This window comes from Kryptolebias marmoratus, linkage group LG2, assembly GCF_001649575.2.
Source record: "Kryptolebias marmoratus isolate JLee-2015 linkage group LG2, ASM164957v2, whole genome shotgun sequence".
In the NCBI taxonomy this organism is placed as follows: Eukaryota; Metazoa; Chordata; class Actinopteri; order Cyprinodontiformes; family Rivulidae; genus Kryptolebias; species Kryptolebias marmoratus.
Window position 1 is genome coordinate 20,549,990 of NC_051431.1, and position 17,265 is coordinate 20,567,254.

Consider the following 17,265-nt stretch of genomic DNA (forward strand, 5'->3'; position numbering starts at 1 on the left):
GCCTATAAATGAGAGTTTAACTGAAGCACATACCGACCCCATCCCCAGTTTTATAACTTGGAGTCTGGTAATAATTGATTATTCTGCGTTTAATCATTCTATAGGACTTATTAATAAATTACTTTATCACCTTTCTGCTTTTCACCTCATACATGAACATAAACTGTCCATAAATGTGCATTTTCTTTTCTTCCTCAGCCTGTCTGGTGTGAGCTGCTGCAGTGCCGGACAAAACACGTTTCCTTTAAGAAGCACCTCATAAGTTTGAACCCATTTGTCACCTTGTCCTCATTCCAAATCATACCTCCGAGTAGAATACATAATAATAAATCCCCGGAGAGTGGGTGTAATTGAACTAACAGTCTTTCATACCGCAATATCGCCTACACTCCCCTATAATAAGTGAAACTACAGTAGTTTTACATAACACCGTAATAATAACAATGATAAGGTTTGTGGGCTGTAAAATAATGTGAGGCAATTCTCCCTCTTCTCTGCTTTGATTAGACAAAAGAATGCAATAATATGATGGCCAGGGACTTCATTTTCCTTTTCTATTACATTTTATTTATTGAATAAGAATGAGCAATACACATGTTTTTGCAAACTTTTGTTTTATTTCCTGAAGTTAAGAGTAGTGCCAGGTGTTTAAAAAGACATTTTTGACTTTGTTGTTATTTTTCCATATTACTTGCCACTTCTTTGTTTCCCCAAGTTTCCTGTACTTGTCATCTCCGAACTATATCAGCAGCAAAGAATCAATTTACTGGTTCCTGATTCAGACAAGAATACTGCTGGGCAAAAAAAAACAAAAACAAAAAAACCGAAGCAACCTCAACTAAAGCAAGTCCTTGTCATTTGTTTTTGGTATGTATATTTTATATAAAGGGGGGAAACCAAGCCATACAAACCTTACGTTAATGCCACTTTTTTCAAACTTTGTAGCTACATATTACCTATGGTGCAATAACATGCTGAGTAACGTGCTTTACAGCTTTTACAGCTGGAACATTTACCTGCACGGCGAGCAGACAAAACCTTCAGAAAGTGATGGAAATGCTTCGGTTTTCAATTACCTCCTGTCCATCTACAGCGCAATCTGCCAGCTCAAGGATGTAGATAAAAACATAGCAGAGATGGGTGGAAAAGATGCAACCTATTAGTGCCAAAAAAAAGAGAGGGGGGCATTCCTTATACATTGATGACATTTCTGAGACAATCCAAGTGAATGCCACGGCCTTTCACTGAAAGGTCAGACGTTTGATGCTCAAAACCCTTCAATCACTGACCGACTTTGCAAAGTGCCTATTGTCCTTTTGCTTGCACTAACAACCAATAGCACATAAGATAAAAGTTTAACCCACTTTTCGTGACTGAGTCAGTCCCTGTTGTGCTTTTCCCCCTCCCCACCTTCCGAGTACAGAAGCCAAAAACTCCAGCCATTAATCCAAAAGTAATAGAGGCAAAAACACTCTTGGTTGCTCCGTTTTGCATGTTTAGCCTCGATGAGAAATAGATACCAAATGTGTCCTTGGAGTGCAGGAATACGGTTTGCAGAAGCTACTGATGTTTCCTATTGATATGCACAGCAATGTTTTTTTTTTCTTCTCCTTCTTCTTTGTCTTCCCACACCAGAGACCTCGACTTCTGCTTTTAAAATGAGCCGCCCACCTCAATCAATAAGTTAATTAACATATTCTAGACTCGCTCTTAGGAGTGTTGACGAAACTTAACACCAATCTTCACAGCAGTCAGTTACTCTGTGGAATGAAGACAGTTCCCAAGGTCATACTAAGCAGGCAGCTGATTAAAATTATACTCTGCCTAGAGGGCTCCAAGGAGGCAATAGTGGAGAGTATCCACTGTCAATAACCGCTCAAAGAAAGAAAAGATGCTTCTTTTGTAGCCTGATGTGTCTGTAGTGTTTCTGTCAGCGGCTCTTGAGTATTTTATCCTGTTCAAATGTTATGGTGGAAATGATTCACGGCTTGTTTGCAGCAGAAATAGTCTTCAACAAACTCAACCATGGCTTGGCGAAATTGGTACATTACATTTTATTTGTAGTAGAGAAGTAAGGAGAATTACTTACAAATCGAGCTTTGAAGTAATTCTCAGTCTCCTCTCCTGCCCTTGTCACGCTGCCGTCTGTCAGTCTGATTTTCTATTTTCTCTTAATAACCTCACTGAAGATTTTCTCTTCGTCTTGCTCTCGGTTTTTATCCCACTCATGTTCTCTGTTCCTGTGTCACTAATGCTTACCCTTTAGGAGGGTTTCCTTTGCATCATCTGACATTTCTCGGTGTTCAAGAGTATCAGAGGTCCATGGGAAACTCGGAAACTCATAAGCTGATACTTGCCTAGACAACCATTGGGATCAAATATTGAACTGATTAAATGCTTGATATTTCTGATGGGGAGTTTTCTAAAGGATTCTCAGCAGATGCTAAAATATATGATCAGGGTTTTGGGTTGAATGTTGCATGTTTCACTTTGTTCTATACTTTTTCAATCTTTTATTTGAACAGTGAATGCAGATGCCATGGGATTCTTGCAGAGAAAGATGTTCTCTAATTCCGTTGGGTGTTTCTCCAACAGAAGAAAAAATGTTCGTAAATATCCTACAGTAAAGATTAAGTACATTTTGTCTTGTCTGAATCAGTGACATCTTTCTTTTATCTCAAAGTGGTAACTGAGAGCAGATTTCTGTGTGTAATAGAACTGACTCCCTCACCATACAGTAACATGTAGAGCCTCATTTTGTCCCAAATCTTAACCTGTCATTGCTCCTGTTCATGGTTAATAAATTTTCTCACTTTAACAAAATTGTCCAAAACATCTAACAGAGAGCTGACCAGTCCAGGATGTACAACTCCTCTCCTCTGCTGACTTCTGGAGAGAAGAACCAGCTCCCCATGATTCTCCTCTAGAGTGAATACAGAAGATGAATGGAAGGATGTAGTTTCAACTTAAACAACTGCTCACAAACAGCTTATACAAGCATGCCAGAAAGCAGGAGAACACAGATAAAGAAATGACAAGAAAATGATCAGAGCCAAGAGTCGAGATCTATGGGTTAATCGCTTCTGCAACTGTCAGTCATTGAAAAGGACTAGTGTACATTATGTTCTTAAAAAAAAACAAGCCAAGATCCAGACATCAAACCTTTTTGTTCTTCTTTTCTACTGCTCCTTTTAGGGATCACTGCAGCAGATCATCTTCCTCCGTCTCACCCTCACCCAGCATCATCCTCTGCCACACCAACCTTCTGCATGTCCTCCTTCACTACTTTCAAGAACGTTCTCTGTCCTCTTTTTCCTTCTCCCCAGCAGCTTCATATACAGCATCTTATGTCCAATTGATCCACCTTTTCTCCTCTGTTAACATCCAAAACAGCTCAACCTTTCCAACTTTGTCTCCAAACCACTCAACCTTAGCAGTCCTTCTGATATACTCATTTTGAATCCTGCCTATTTTGATCACTCGTAATGAAAATCTTAACATCAGCTTTGCCACTTCCAGCTGAGCTTTCAGTCTTTTTGTTAGTGTCACTGTCTCCAAACCATCCCATGCATACATTCACCACACATCTCACTACAATCTCGTAGACCTTCCCTTTCACTCTTGCAGCCATCTTCATAATGTTCTAGAGCAGGGGTGTCAAACTCCAGGCCTTGAGTGCCACTGTCCTGAAAGTTTTAGGTTTTTCTGCTCCAACACACCTGATTCAAATGGTTTAATCACCTCCACCAAATCATCAAGTTCTCCAGAAGCACGTCCACAAGTCATCCATTTAAAGCAGGTGTTTTAAAGCAACAACACATCTTAAACATGCAGGAGAGTGGACTCCGAGGACTGGAGTTTGACACCTGTGTTCTAGAGTAACATGTTTTTACAACCAGTGTAATTTGTTTAATGATTTTAAATGAAAGAAACATTAAAACCTAGGCTATGCATTTTGATTCAATTCCTTGAAAAAATATTCCTGTGCTTTCTATTATACTGGCAGGTTACATGGAGGAGTGACTGTCTACACAATCACATTTAGCAACACAGACTTTACTCGGTTGAGTAGTGACAAATTAAACGACTGTCTTTTACAAAACTGTGAAAAGGTGTGAAAGTGCGTAATACAAAATTCACTTGAACTGCTGGGAAATGTTTTAGCTGGAGCTTTAGATGTTGAAATTCACTTTTCTAAAGGCCATTTTCTGAATAGCTGCTAGCTTGACTCACCCATGAGATTTCCTTTGAATTGCCAAACTAAGGTCATTCTGACTGCTGTCTGTTGCAAGTGGTCAATATGATTCTCTCTCTAACGTTTTCTTGCTTTTACTGTTCCTGCTTGTTTATTGCACGGTAGATAAAGTAATTAGCAACAGTTTAGAATACCTTTAAAAGCATGAGTATTGCAAAAAGATGCATGTTTAGTATTTAGTGCATCTTGCATATAATCAGTCTTAAACAAATGCTAAGTACTTATAACTTTTATTATTTCCATCCTAACCACCTCTTCAGAACAGCTTTCTGGCAAGAACACCCTGTAGAACCGATGTCATGATCCATTACACACCTGCAGTGCTGTTAGAAGTTATGGCTCTGGATCTGGTTTTGTTTATTTTTTATGGTTTGGGTTGATTTTATTTTGGGGGGATTTCTTGGTATCTTAGTTATTGGTTTTCTCTCAGTTCATTCCCTGTATTACTTACATGTTCTCAGCTGACTTTTGATTCCATTACAGCTTTTCCTCATTTTGTCATTTGCATGTGTACAACTACAGATTGGAAGTTTAGTTTGTCAGATTGCCTTTTAATTGTTACCTTATGTTTTGCATTGGATTCCTGTTGTCTGCCAGCCTATCTGTCCTGTAAGCTGTACTCTTGCCTTTGGAAATTTGGGCGCCATTGATAATAATAATAATTAAGACTTTTAGGTGTGTGACCTGCTTCTTGCACTCTTTTATTTGGGTCCTTTTACCACCAAACTATAAGAAGCACAGTCTCTTCCACACTTGTGTGGAAAGAATGAACTTCTCCACATGTATTTTTCCACTTTCCCCTACACTTACATACAACACCCATTTTGAACAATATATTAAACAGCTGTTCAATCACACTGTATACTTTCACCACAAGCGTGTACTTTAATTTATGTATTTATTATGCATTTAATATATTGCTTTTATACATTTACTAACAATTTAGTGGATGTGTAAGTTAAGTTTTTGTCTTTTTTAATTGTTTTTTTTATAGTTGCTTTTTTTTCTTGGAGATTATCAGGTGCATTTTTATCCTTTTTACATGAAGTGCTTTTTGTTTTTTTTTACAAAATCCATACGTGCTCTTTGACCAGAGAGTGGAGTCTGCCTCTTGAGTCCTATCTGTACTTTGCCTGAGGCAATCAGTGCACTTTGGTGAAGGTTAGGAAAGATTATGGTTGCAGTTAAATGTCAATAAACATATTGCGTCTCAAGTCAGTGTTCACCTTACCATTTGTTCTGAACCAGACTAAGACCTTTCTCATCTAGCCCTGGCCAAGTGATTGTTGTTTAGCAAGGCTGTTTCACTAAAAAAAGAAAGTTTACTTCAAGATGTCTTACAGCAGAGAACAAATGAAATAAGTCAAAGTCTATTTTGGCTATGCATTCAGAACCAGCATATTTTCGAAAATCACTGAAATTGTGTTTTGTATAGTCATTCCACCCTGAAAAAAGAACGGTTCAAATAAATCATTACCAGCCTGAAATCAATATGGCATTCATACCTATAATGAGTGTATCTAAACCTCTGTATATTTATAAAGTGGGATTGCAATTTGCTGTAGCTCACATATGCAGAATTAAATATTAATGGTCACAGGACCATAAAAGTAAGAACCGAATGACAACTTTAAAATTAGTGGAGCAAAATTTAAAGGAGATTTATGTGTTGCAACAGGGAAGTGTGCTGAGTTTCATTTTCATGTTATCAAAGAGGTATGTGGATAGATGTGAACCCTCTGGGGCATGCTATAAAAATGCCAGGACTGAAACACTCCGTAAGTAAAAAAAATAAAAATCTTTTGTTCTTCTGGAATGCCATATAGTGCCACGGGCTTTCAGCAAATACCTGGCCTTACCTTTAGAAAACTTTTAATCTTCTGTTCTTTTCATTTTGGGTTATGAAACTCAAACTTTTATTAAAAAAAAAAAAAAAAAAACATTAATGAAAAATTGTGTACAACTTAGTTAGCCCTTTATCCTCTGATTTGTTTCGAGAAAGCGCCACAAACCACCCGATAGCACAATGCCAATGAATTTATTAAACATCTGTTAAGATTTATTAATTTAGATTTATGTAATGCGTGACACTCAACACTTGTGCTAACTTGATCTGTGTCGTCCACTAAGAATGGTTTTCTTACAGGCTCCCATTGACTCACCTTCAGCCTCAGCCCAGAAGATTTTAACTCAGAGTTTATCAGCAAATTGTGCCTCATAATTGTTGTTGCATGTTGAAGGGAAGTCTCGTCAGTTGTATAAATCACCTTTCTGTGAGGAATATGCCCTGAAATTGCCCATTTTCTTCTCATCTCTCATGGGCATCCTTTAATGTTCATGGATATTTTATCTCATCTGTATATTCCTTATTTTAAGTTCTGTTATCAGTAAAAAATAAATAAATAAACAGTCATCGTGTGAACAATTGGAATAAGGTTATATGAAATGTCTTTGGCCATCAATAATACCAAATACAATAATGATAATGCATGTTGTGTGCCTGATGACTCACTGCATGAGATTTTGCTTATTCACATTTTAATCATGTCCAATACATTGCAGCGATGCTTAGTGGCTTCCAAATTAATGCTGTTAGCTTGAAGATCACTTAATGGAGTTATGATGCAAAGTGTCCAACAGTTATAATTTTACATCCAGTCCTGCTGTTAATTCAGCACTCCTTCATGAAATGTATGTCCATATACCATAGCTTACAAAGTCCAGTGACTTCCATTGGAATAATACTTTGTTAAGAGTGGAAAAGCACAACCACTGAGTCTGTCAAAAGTGGGAAATTTTTCAAAAGGATGAGTGTCAATCTCTTTTATCAGTGACCAAAAAAAGGACACAGTGGTAACTGAGCTGTTTACCTTTGTGTTTGCTCAAGCTTAAATAGCCTGAACTGACATTTTTATTTTTGTGAAAACACCTGCAGGACTAGCTATTTTATCTCATAAGGGCTTTGAACAGATGGCACAGATTATCACGTCTGAAACTCACTCTCCTACACCTTAAATGATTGTAGGTCTGCAATTTCACCAACAACTGCTGACTGCTTTACACATTAAAAACAAAACAAACAACAAAAGATAATATTGGACCTGCTCCCATCTACTGTGTCACAGTTGACTTTAATAGACAAGAGGTTCATATATTCTATTATCATTAGTCTTCTGAGACCGAGACACTCATGGCTTGTCTCATTGAACTGAGACCAAAGTTGGTTGCTGTTGTTTTAAAACTACTTCATTTCATTTCCTTTATTTAACCAGACTCGATTTAAAACCACGCTGAGATCAAGATCTCATTTGCAATAGGGACCTAGGCAAAAAGTAAATAATAAACTTCAATTTCAAAAATTTCAGCAGCTCGTGAATGATGTTAAATAAGCCTTTACATCAATTTTGCGTGACAGTTATTCCAACAGAAATACTAAATTGGCTGGAATTGGTCCAGGTTGCACCAAAAAGTGCTATATCTAGCTGCTACTGCTTATTTGTGCTTGCAAATGATATAAAAAAAAAACTGGAATGGGAAATTTACAGTGATGTAAAAGCTCATAAAATAGCACCATATTTTGGAGTAATAAGGACCTTCAGCCTCACATCACTCGTGCTCAGAGTCTGGCTCCAAAAAAGCAACATGGCAGCACTCCTAAACTGAATATTGTCAGCTTCAATGTTGAACAACAACGGAAGAGACACTTTGTTCATCATTTTTATGTCGCTTTTGCTGTTATTGTATAGAAGTTGTATTTGTGTATGACACTGTAGGAGATTACTCCTGCATCTTGGCCTTATTCATCTACACCAATGGTCTCCAATCCTGGTCCTTGAGGGCCACTATCCTGCCTGTTTTACTTGTTTCTCTGCTCCAACACACCTGATTCAGTGGTTAAATGACCTCTTCATGTTCTGCAGAAGCCTGTTAATGTCACACTGATTCAAATCAGGTGTGTTGGAGCAGAGAAACAAGGAAAACATGCAGGATAGTAGCCCTTGAGGACCAGGGTTGGATACCCCTGATCTACACAATTAAGAAAATTTAGAGGTGACTTCTATAACACTGCAGTCAGCACTGTTGAGTTCACTGGACAGGGATTTGCTTCTTTCCATAAAATGCAATACTAAATTATAAGCTAGTTGTTAGCTAAATAACAATAACTCAAAAATCAGTGTAAATAAAAAAAAACAAAACTTTTATGTCTCACTCATACCAGACAATAGAAATGTTTTTGTTTTTTTTCATACTACCCATTCCCATGCTGAAGTCCCACCAACAACAACCCAACACTTTAGTGTGAGGCTTTCTCCTAATGAGGCATGCAAGATAATTAGCAGCAACAGAAGGCTCAGCATATTCACACTCTCTTCATCTACTTTCTAATCACTTTGCCCTCCTATTCTACCCTTTCTTTCCCGCTCTCATCTTGCACATATCCTTTCCCTTTAAAAGAAATTACCTGTTCTGCATTTTTCAGACTATTTTCGTCAGTGGGAGAGGGGGCAATTTTCTGACGTAAGTGCCTGAGCAATAGATAAAACTGATATAGCAGATGAAGAGACAGACAGAAAGTCATCCTGTAAAACAGGAGGATGAATGATGGACAGGCTGCACTCGCAACAGATGATTAAGTGCCGAACACAGTCATTTCTTCCAAGTCCCATAAGGGACTCCAGTCAAGGTGAACACCAACCCATGATGAAACTTTAAGCAATCTGACCCCCAGCAGGTGAAAATGTAAGAGATGTCTTCCATTTGAGCAGTGGCAGCACACGCATTTTGTCATTTAAAGAAAACACAAGCCTTGCTTGTTCATTGGAGGGAAAAAGATTTCTTGGACGTGTTCAGGGTTTGAGAACGACAAAACCTGCTGAAAGGTGTTTGTAAAAGAGACAATGCACAACTCCTCACCTAGAGGCATTAAGTGTGTTTGTCCTGCTCTCCATTTCTTGGGAAAGTTCACGTCGTAACACTTGCCATTCATCCTGATGAGCTGTCCAAAGTTAAAATGGCATGTGTCCTGAGGCTCTGGAGGCTGGCAAATAAAAAGCCAACACAGGTGCAAAAATAAGAAATGTATGTACACTATAAAATAGAAACTGTCGTGTTTACCAGTGTTTTCTTTTTGATGGTTTGGGCTGTAACACATTTATCTAAATGGGTCTTTCTTTTCTTACTTCTTTTTGCTATTTAATTCTTCAATAAAGTATTAAGGTTTTAATTTTATTTGTTTGTTTGTTTGCTTGCTTTAAGGATGAAATACCTTTTCTTTTTGTTTATTCAGATGGAATCCACCCCATGCAGTTGTGTAATTTTTTTTATCATTTTGAAAGTATGTGGTGTGCTGGTTTTTTCTTTTTTTTTCTTTGTTTGTTTTGTTTTTTTTCTGAAGATTTCTCAAGGCAGCCAGAATTGGCAGGTGTGAGCATGGTTAAAAATGTCCTCTCTACATGGATGCTTTTCCCTCTTGTGTTCAGACGCTGTAGCAAGAAACGGACTCTAAAGCGCAGAGCTGGTTTGTTACGCGGATGGATGGGCAAAAGTTACAGGAAGATAGGAACTGGACTGTGTGTGAAGGTGGTGAAAGGTGCCAGAAGTAAAAAAAAAAAAAAGAAAAGAAAGAAAAAAACATGATGAACCAAAGTAAGCCAGCTGACTTGGCCTGGTCCGCTGCTCTCTCTTGTTTCTGTCTAACAATCCGGCTATCGATTCTGTGTTTCCTAATGAGTTCCTTTTGGCCGCGTGGGATTTCTGTCTGGCAATTTTTCATTCGCTGTCTTTACTCCAGAAAAGTATATTGCATGCCCCCACCATTCATCAGCTTTCTTTTTAAATCTTCCGCACAGGTCTTTCAGCTGAAGTTATTTGCTCATTAGTTGTTTCTGTAAAGAAAACCAGGAAAACCACTCTCCTCTCATTCAGCCTCTTTGAAACATCGATGCTTTTCTGCTGCCAGGCTGTGGTGTGCAACCTTCCTCCAAATGGGTTGTTTGTAATTTTATGTAATTATCACATAATTTTGCTGAAAATATTCAGACAACAAATAATGCGCAAAAACAGATTAATCACTTTCTGTCAGTCTCACAATCATTGCTCTTCGAATTGCATTGTTAAAAACTGACTTCTCCAAAGAAGTTTTTAATTCTGAAATATCTTACTTTGCATGTGTGACATGTTCCTGCAACAGTACCAAAACATGCAAGTTTATTTAATTAGTGAATCTAAATGGATGGTAGGTGTGAGTCTAGGATTTGCTTGTTTTATTTTTCTCTGTTAATTTTTGGAACAAGAAAAAACAGGTAAAGAAAACAAATCAGGTAATGACTGAAACAAATTATAGTACAAAATGTAGCATTTTTTAAATGTTACGGATCATTTACCAACAAATAACAACTAAACCATACAGGACTTTTATATTTAGACAATCCTGCAGGGTGCACAGAGCTTTCTTTTTCCTTTAGGCATCAGGAATATATCAGAGGAAAAAAAAAATCTTGTTCAGTGTCCAGGGACACTTCAGCATGGGAACTGAGGATACCAGGTAGAAAACCCATGAACAGAACACTGCTCTTTTTCATAATTACAAACAGCTAGAGAGACTGAATTTCAAAAAGCTGCAAGTACACACATGTAAGATTTATTGTATAAAAATGCCCTTTGAAAGGCATCAATTATTTCAAAGCAATAATTAAGATATTTTCCAAGTATAGTCCTGTGGAAAAGCTTATTATCTTACCTGATGCAGATAGCTCTTTGATCAGTTTGGAGAAAAAGAGTTTAATTCTGACTGGATTGACGAGCTAATGGCTAGTCTGAGCGGGTCCAAGAAGAAAATTTGACTGCTGTCGCCTTAAAAGAACTTAAATAGCAACTTCTGTATGAGATATTTTGAAAACCTTGGTGTCACTTTTGCATTTGACAGTAAATTATGTTGATTTCTGTCATTGTTTCCAAGATCATATAGCAGTACTAGCAGCTAGTTGTAGCATTGTGCAGCCTGGAGCTCTCCCAACTGGAATACCATAATATTTTTGCCAGAATAATTGTGAAAATTAACAACAATGTAAAGGTTTATAAAATAGTATGAACTGCTGTGAAATTTTTGAAATTAGAGGGCTTTTTTTGATAATGGTGGTCAACGTTTTTAGTTTTGGCCAAGCTTAAATTGGCCATTAGTGCTAGACTAAATTAAATTTCTTCAAAATAAGGTAATTCACACAGAACCATAGTTTTAAAGATTGGATCTATTCCGTTTGAATACCTTGGTAAAACAGACTTAGTTACAGGCATTTTTGTTAAATAATTGAACCAAGTATGCCTGTTCTTATATACAATGAATGAAAAATAAATAAATAAATAAATAAAAACTAAAGCTATCCTGTATTGGACTATAACTATCTCTGGGGGCATTTTTCTGAATTTAGTGCCTTTACATCTAAAACACTAAGCACGTTTTTCCCTCCTACTTAGAGCAATTACTATTTTGCCCTGCTAACTTAGTAGTAGCACATTACTTTAATGGTATCAGAATAAATATTTACACTTCTGTGCACTTAATAGCAGTTGTAATTAGGAAAGCCACTTGTTGTCATTGATAACAGCGATGGTCCCAAATCCTTACTTGATCTTATTTACACTACAGTATTTTTAGGTATGCTAATCCCCTTTGCAGACAGATTTTTAGAAGTGGTGACTCATTCACTTATGCATGCATACATTGTGCACTCACATCGAGTGTTGTTCATTTTTCTCAAATGCCTCCTCTTCTCAGTCCACCTCCTCCGCGGTTCCATTCCAGGGCAGCACAAACGGTCTCCGCTCCCTCGACTCGCAAATCTTGGAAAACACATCGCAGGGCGACGTCTCATGACATTTTCTGCGCTTCTAGATAGTGCCAGGATGGCAGAGAGCGCAAATCGACGAGCTGACCACTGAACTGTGTGTGAAGTCTGTTGGGAACTCACAGCACAGACGAGGCATGAGGACAGGTGGCAGCGCTTGAAGTTTCAAAAGTGTAAGATTTCATGACCTTTGTGTAACTGAAACACAAACATGTGTCAGTGGAATTCTGTTACAAACAAACGTGAGCTATTTCACACATTTAATTTATGCCCGAAAATGTGTATGGTAAATTAAAGACCTAGCACTTCTTAAAATAATGCATATTACCCGCCAACATTCAAGCCAGAGTGTTAGACTGAGATCATCTTTTGTTGAGGAATGAGAGTGGTAGATGTTTTGATCAAACCTTTAAATTATTAATTTTTGTAATCTCATGCAATATCAAGCTCAGAGTATGTGTTGTGAACGACTCTCAGCTACTACCGCTTTAGAGTTAAGCGAGACATCTGTAAAACTGACTGGGGTATAACCAAAATCATGTTGGCTAATGTCAATTAGCTGTGGCAGCCATCTTGACTTGGATTGACTCCAAGAGTTGATCAGGTAATCTACATCCAGTGATTACTTTCTCATAGTTTCAATAAAATCTATCAAGTGGTTCATGGGATATTTTGCTAACAGGCCAACATGACCACTAAAACTGGCAAAAACATTGTTGTCCACCTTCACGTTTTGGCGGCGGGAGAATAAAATGTGTTCATTAAAAGCAACATTAAGATTAGTGGTTTAGTCATTAAAACTTTGTATGCAATTTGGGCCAAATTAAAAGCAAGTTTCAAACTTAATTACGACCATTAATTACATTTATCTGTAGACAAAGCAGCTCTTGTGTTTAGCTTTTTGATTTGCTGTTTGATATCAAATATTGCTGATCCTCTACTTTATTTTTTATCATTTTACTTTGTTTTATTTCTCTTGCTTCTAATTGTATCCTGCAATCATTACCAGTCCTTTCACCACTGAAGAACAAAGAAAAAAATATCCTAAACTAAAGAACTTTTTGCTGTTTTAAATTGTTTTGCTCTCGCTCCCAAACTGTTATTTGTCAAAAGGCAAAAGCGAAAACTCAAAGTTCATGTCAGGGCAAAACCAATTTAGGCCTATTTGACATAAGCTGTCTTTTTCTCAAGGGAAGATATCTTAGTGATCAGAGAGCTGAACCCTGCAGGCAGTCTGACTACTTTCTTCGCTTTCTGCTGATGGAGCTAAGTGAAGACAACAGGCTACGCTACTGTCAGCTTCCACCCACCTCTAGACTGCTGCTAATGATGCATGTGTGTGACCACTGTGTCGGAACTAAGGCCTCTCTGCATCCACTCGGCTGTGCTGCTGTTTTACTGCCAAAAGAAAGAAAGAAAAAAAAAAACAGACTTGGGAATTGACATACATTTTTTTTTTGTATTCAAGTTAATCAGGTTAATGCTTCAAAATATCAATTTTCCTTCACTGTCCTCATCTTGAAGTCATTTTTTGATTGTCCTAACAGTTTATCGTCTTCTCTCTCCACTGGCATGCTGAACAAATGCCAGCATGGCACCATTAGCCTTCAAGTTAGCTGTTAACTTTATTTCTGTCCCTGCAATAATGAAGAGCCACTCTGTCTATTTATGAAAAGGATGCTTGACACACACCCACATAAATAAGGACATACAGGCATGCTGAAAATGTCAGAGGTGCTTTGAGCTACTTATTAGACAATATGTTCCTTAGAAGAGCCTTCTGTTAATTAGGGGTCCAAGCCCGCAGAAGCAAATACACTTACTTAGCACCATGACCTGAGCCGTTCCTTCCACTATGGTAATGATCGGCAAAAGTGGGTGTGGCTTGCGGATGATACAATAAACAATTTTACGGAAATTGAAACAGTATTTAAAAATCTCACATTTGTCCTACAGAGCTAACATTTACTTAACATACTTTTTGACTTAGATAAAACTTTCCCTAAATTCAAACTTCTGGCAATTTAAAAATGTATTTAATTTTTTCGTAGGGGAGGTCTGTAAATTAGCACCATTTTTTTAAAATCACTATGAGATTGTCAGGAGTGTTTTCCAGGCTGTTTTGGTCAATATTTTGAATTTTTGTTAGAACTGGTTCAATCATTAGCAGTTTATATATATATATATATATATATATATATATATATATATATATATATATATATATATATATATATATATATATATATATATGTATTTATTAAATGCAATACATGTCATAGTATTATCATTTTTTCTTTTGAAAAGTTGTAACCTGAATTCTGTACATGTACACAACTCTTAGCAGTATCAGTGAATATTTTCACAAACAAATGTGATTTTAATAAAAACAAAAACAAGTCACATGTTTCTCCTACCGAACTACAATTTTCTTTACAATTTTTTCCCTTAAATGTGCACCAACATTCTGTCTATCAAAACTTTTTTGAACTATCTATGTAACTTTTATATTTACAGAAGATTGGAAAATGGCTAAGTATTTTTATCTCTACAACTGTTATATTAATCACCACAAAAATCATCAGGCCTCTTCTACAGTTCTACAGACTATTCCTGTAAAGGATTAAAATTCTTTCTTGAATTGGTAAAAATATTTGCATATTTTAAAACTCTAACTTTCTGCTACATAGGCATAGTGCTTAATCTTCTTCACTTTAAATGGCTGTCTCCTTAGGAGCAGACCAAGTCTAATGGTCTCTTGATTTTTTAGAAATGTTTGAATTTTACTGCTAATACTGGCAGTAGTGTTAAACAGGGTTTCTGGCCTTTTCTTTGTCATTATGTTTTCCATATAACTTAGAACCTTTCCATTTCTTAAGTGCTGTAGTTCAAAGCCCCATCCAAAGCTTAGCAAAGTTTGGCCACTAATGCCTGCTAAAGCACAATAACCACACATCTTATAAATAAAGCACTGACAGATTGTTTTTGTTCTATTCATATTTCTATGGCATATTTTTCTACAAAAAGCAGTAAATCGTATATCTTCAACTTTACCAACTTTACTAATGTCATTCTAAACAGGAACACTTTTTTTGACACTGAACAAAGGAAAATAGCTGGCTTTTATATTAGAAAAGGGCAAGTTGTAAACTAATGCTCAGACCATCAGTTGCTTGAAGACACAAAAAGGCAATAAGATTATAACGTATGACTCTGCAAGCCAGTGCTTTAACAAGTCTTGGATGACTGGAGGGGGGGCATACGTCAAGGGGCTTGGACTCCAATGATAACTGCTTGCAGTTCTATTGTGGCAAACTTATTGTGTCATGCTGTTTTTCAAGATGGCGCCTGTGTGTGTTCAGGCTGCTGCTCGCCTGCTAAAATGTTGCTTTTTTGCTATTTGTCTGCTTATGTTTGCTGTCATATCAACTTTGATGGACAACGTCTGTGTGAGTGCAATAAGGACTTATAATCGTGATTCTCTTTTCAATATCAAAGAGTCAATGGAGAGCCCCTTCCACGACTGGGACAGCTACAAACAAACTTTTCCACCTCCGTTTGTGTGTCCCCCAACCTCCCGTGAGTACCTGGCGTTGTGGCGACGTCCAGGAAATCCGAAAAGGAGGAGAAGAGGCTGCCGAGCGGGTGTCCAAGTTCGGATCAGGCGTGGCGTGCGGCGTACGGTTCATGCTAATCGGAGCTACAGGTGGCTGCGTCAGATCCCGCTCGTATGCGGCCTTACAGCTGGGGGTGCTGCCCCATCTTCGCATCTCGCTACTCGTCCGGGTTGTGGAATTAGGCATGGACATCACTGTACTCGCGATGGACGAGGTGCCGCCGCCAAAGGTCCATTTCAACATCTGTTTTTCACAACAGGAGAGCAGTACCGGCCACGCCAGTACCGCTGTCTGCCACGTGACCGTGGGAGATATCTTCAGCCTATCCCGATGTGCCCAGCCGACTGGACTCCTGATCTGACTTCTCTGTCATCACCTAATCGGATTGGATTACTGAATGCTCGCTCAATTTCAAATAAATCGTTCTCTATTAATGAACTCACTGTTAGGAAAAACTTGGACTTCCTTTTCCTCACAGAGACGTGGCAGAGGGAAAATGAATTTGTCCATTTAAATGAGCTTTGTCCTGCTGGTTGCTTGGCAGTAGGTAAGCCTCGCTCCGGTCGCCGTGGAGGAGGACTGGCTGCTGTGCACCGTGACTGGTCCACGTGCAGACTGTCAGAAACAAGCCACATCACCTCTTTTGAAATTCTCATGATGGAAGTTGGTTCCTCAGATACATTTTATGCTATTTTGATATATCGCCCTCCTGGCCCTGCTGGGACTTTTCTTCAGGATTTTGCTGATTTTTTATCTTCTATAATTAGATTGGGAAAGGTTTTGATTGTGGGTGATTTTAATTTGCAGATTGATGATGTTACTTCTGTTCCAGCAAGAGATCTTATATCGCTGACAGAGGCGCTTAACTTTACACAGTATGTCTCAGGTCCCACACACAACAAGGGTCATACGTTAGACCTGGTATTTGCACTGGGCTTGCAAATTACCAATGTGTGTGTGGAGGATGTGTTTCTGAGTGACCATTACTGTGTTTTCTTTGACCTGATGGTGCCGTCTGAACCTCGGCCTGTATTTACTGAGGTAAAGAGGAGAATTATCACAGAGGCGACAGCCATGCTTTTCTGTGATAAGTTTGATCCTTCTCTTCTTAATAATCTTACTGAAACTGACTGTTTTGTAAATGGTTTTAATAGCCAATGTGCTGATATTTTGGATCAAGTTGCGCCAGTTAAGGCCAGGAAGACACTACAGGAAAGTTTCTGTCCATGGATAAATGATGAAATTAAGTCTCTGAGGAGAACATGCCGCCAGACTGAACGTTTATGGAAGTCTACTAAATTGGAGGTCCATAGGCTGCATTTAAAGGACTTAATATTGTTTATAAATAGGAGGATTGAGGAGGCCAGGGCAAGTTATTTCAAATGCCTAATTGCCTCAAATAAAGGAAATCCTAAAGTATTCTTCGACACTATCAGCTCTCTTGTGTCACCTATCGCTGGAAATCCACATAATTCTACAATTAGTTGTGGTGAGTTCCTGGATTTCTTCATTGATAAGGTCAAAGTAATAAAGGACAGTTTGCCGCCTT